Here is a 3,567-nt window from a genome sequence, read left to right as displayed (position 1 = left end):
CTGTGACTCATTCGCCCCGATCTTCTGCTCGTTCGTTGCCTGTGCTTTCTAGTGATAATGCGGCTTTTGATATTAGTCGTCATATTACCCTCGTACCCCCATTTAAGGATAATGAGGTGGATTCGTATTTCGGCGCTTTTGAGCGTATAGCTGTGGCATTGCGCTGGCCAAGGGAGACTTGGTCCCTCTTGATTCAGTGCAAGCTAACAGGAAAAGCCCAGGAGGTTTGTTCCGCCTTGTCTGTTGAAGACAGTTTGGATTATGATAAATTGAAAAGTGCAGTGTTGAAGGCCTATGAATTAGTCCCCGAGGCGTATAGGCAGAAGTTTCGTTCCAATGTCAAGATTGCCAGTCAACTTATGTAGAATATGCTCGAGAGAAGAGCATGATTTTTGATAAATGGTGCCATTCCAGCAGTGTCGCCGACTTTGAGCAACTTCGCGAATTAATTCTGATTGAGGATTTTGAAAATTCGTTACAAGACAAGATTGTTGTTTATCTGAATGAGAAGAAAATTTTGACTCTGGCTGAGGCTGCTGTGTGCGCAGATGAGTTCACATTGACTCATTAAAATGCGTTTGTTGCACGTCGTGACCTGCATTATTCCGTGCCTTTTGAAAAAACAAAAACGTTTAAATCGCCTAAACAGGCAAAATCTGGTGAAGTTCGTGAATGCTTTTATTGCCACGATATTGGCCATTTGATTGCGATGTGTCCATCATTGAGGAAGAAAAATCAGGGGAAATCCACTAAAAGTGTTGGTTTCATTCATAAGGTGAACAGTAAATCTTATTCTAATATTGATGCGGTGTATGATCCATTTATATGTCAAGCAACGGTTTCTTTTAGTGGATTGTCACAAGATGCTGTTCCTGTGACCATGCGCCGTGATACTGGGGCCTCCCAGTCATTTGTGTTGGCTAGTGTTTTGCCATTTTCTGAGGAAAGTTATTGTGGATCTGATGTTCTGATTCAAGGTACTGTATTGAATTGGGCATACTGAAAGTGCCCTTACACAACGTGCACATTCGGTCTGGATTAGTAACAGGGCTTGTGAAACTGTACGGCTGTACGTCATCTGCTGCCTGTTAAAGGCGTTTCCTTAATTATTGGGAATGATTTAGCTGGGGAAAAGGTCCTTCCGCTTCCCAAAGTTAGCAAAAACCCAATGTGTGAACCTGTTACTTCTAGTGAGTTAACATCAGAATTTCCGGCAGTTTTTTTTGCGTGTGTGGTTACGCGGGCTGAAGCGCGTAAATTCAGTGATTTAGTTGATATCTCTGACACTTTTCTGATAACAGGGGACAAGGATGAGAAGAGTCCTGGAACATCTGCATCGCGAAGTTTGGAGTTGTCCAAGGTTGGTGGTGCTGAACTAGATTCAGGCGATCTGTCACTGTCCGTTGATAAAGTTCTAATTTCTGCCGAACAGAAAAAAGATCCTTCTCTGTTGCGCTGCCGAAATGTAGCAGCTCTAGCGCATGAAGTTCTCCATGCTTACTGGTTCCGAAATCTGACGGCACGCAACGTTTCTGCACGGATTATAGGAAAGTAAATGCCGTGACGACGCACGCTTCGTCACAAAACTAGATCTATTGAAGGGGTATTGGCAAGTCCCCTTGACGAAGCGTGCTGCCGAGATATCTGCTTTTGTTACGTCAGATGATTTTCTCAATTATACAGTGATGGCGTTCGGGCTGCGAAACTGTTACCTATCTGGGAAAGCAGGTGGGGCAAGAACAGGTTCTACCTGTTGCTTTAAAGGTACAAGCTAAACGTGAGCTTAAAAGGTTTCTCGGCATGTCCGGATATTATCAGGGTTTTTGCAGAAATTTCTCGGATGTCGTGTTGCCTTTAACAAATATGCTTTGCGCTTCCCAAGACTTTAAGTGGACTGACGAATGTCAATCTGCGTTTGATGCCGTTAAAACTCTTTTGTGTTGTGCTCCAGTTCTCGCTGCTCCACATTATTCACGTTCTTTTAAACTAGATGTTGATGCAAGTGCTACAGGCGCGGGTGCCGTCCTTCTGCAGGATGATGAAAATGGAATCGAGCATCCTATTGGGTATTTTTCAAAAAAATTCCTAAAACATCAGTTAAGTTATAGTACCATCGAGAAGGAAACACTAGCTTTACTGATGGCCTTACAACATTTCGAGGTTTATATCGGCTCTAGTTCTCTCCCCGTGGTCGTATTCACTGATCATAATCCGCTAGTTTTTTTATCCCGAATGAAAATTTTGAATCAGCGGATTATGCGCTGGTCTTTATTTGTTCAGGATTTTAACATTGAAATTTGTTACAAGAAAGGCATAGACAATGTATTGGCTGATGCACTATCTCGGTCATTCGATCTTGCATGATCTACCTCTGGTAGATTCTTTGTGTGTGGTAGTGTTACGACCGTTTCTTTGATAATGATTTTTGTTGTATGGTATTGCTCTGTTTCTCTCTTTCTCTCTCACTCTCCTCTTTGGTCTGCTCTCTCATAGGTTGCATGATGCTGTGGTGTCGGCGCATAATTGGTCGTTCTATTAAGGCGGAGTCTTTTAAGGAAGCCACTTGCCAGCTGTCGGGGAGCTCATTGTTGGTGCGAACACGAACGGGTTCGGAGCTCCTGGATTCCTCCTCCGGCCGGCGGCCAAACTAATGTTTAACATCTGCTGTTGTGACTAAAACTTCTTACCATGTGAAACAGAGCGTAGGGGTGTCCTGCCCATTTTCTTTTGTGAATTCGTTTGGGCTTTGTTTTTGGTTAGGAAGTTAGGTAAGCTGGCTGTATTTTTATTTTATAAATTGTCTAGGTTATTTAATTTCTCTTTTTTTGTTCTATTCTCCTTTTTGTTTGTTATGTTGGCCTGTGGCCACCCCGAAGAGATGCTCTTCATGTTTCACTTATAACTTTTAATAAATCTAATCGTTTCTGGTTCCCGTGATTGGTGTGATTGTTTGGTCCCCGACCGGAGTGATTATTTCTTTAACTTGTTGGGAATCCAGCACCAACCCTATCATCATTATGCCCCTTTCGTTCCCTAGACGCCGGGCGTAATACCAATAATGCAATGTGTTCAAGGAGGGCTAGCACTAACGTGCATTCGTCATCATACATAGGGGTGAATTGCCCTAAAGTGGGAAAATGCGTAATGTGGGACACCTGAGGTTTAGTGTTTGTAGGTCCCCCTTAAATACATGAATACCATTGAAACTATGAGTTAGCCAAGCTGTGGTGTCAAAATCACAAGACCTCTCAAATGTCAATCATCAAACAGGAAGCACCTTGTGTGAAGACCACCCAAATGTCAGTGACATAGAGTTTTGACAAACTTGATATTAAGGAGTATAAATAAATTTTAAACAAAATAATCCTGCTACTTTTTGGCCTAATGTGCTTAGGATAATTTGCTAAAAATTGTATATTTTTGTATGCATAAACTATATATTTTATACTTTTATCAAATTTCCTATTGTCCCACTTTAGGAAATGTGTTTTTTTTTTGTTTGTTTTTTAAAAGTGGGACAGTATTTCAGTCAGTCAAAAATGTGTTTTGGGGCCGGGTTTGTGGGGA

This window comes from Sinocyclocheilus rhinocerous, unplaced genomic scaffold (assembly GCF_001515625.1).
Source record: "Sinocyclocheilus rhinocerous isolate Xijiao unplaced genomic scaffold, SAMN03320098_v1.1 scaffold2290, whole genome shotgun sequence".
Taxonomy (NCBI): domain Eukaryota; kingdom Metazoa; phylum Chordata; class Actinopteri; order Cypriniformes; family Cyprinidae; genus Sinocyclocheilus; species Sinocyclocheilus rhinocerous.
This window is presented reverse-complemented; position numbering follows the sequence as displayed.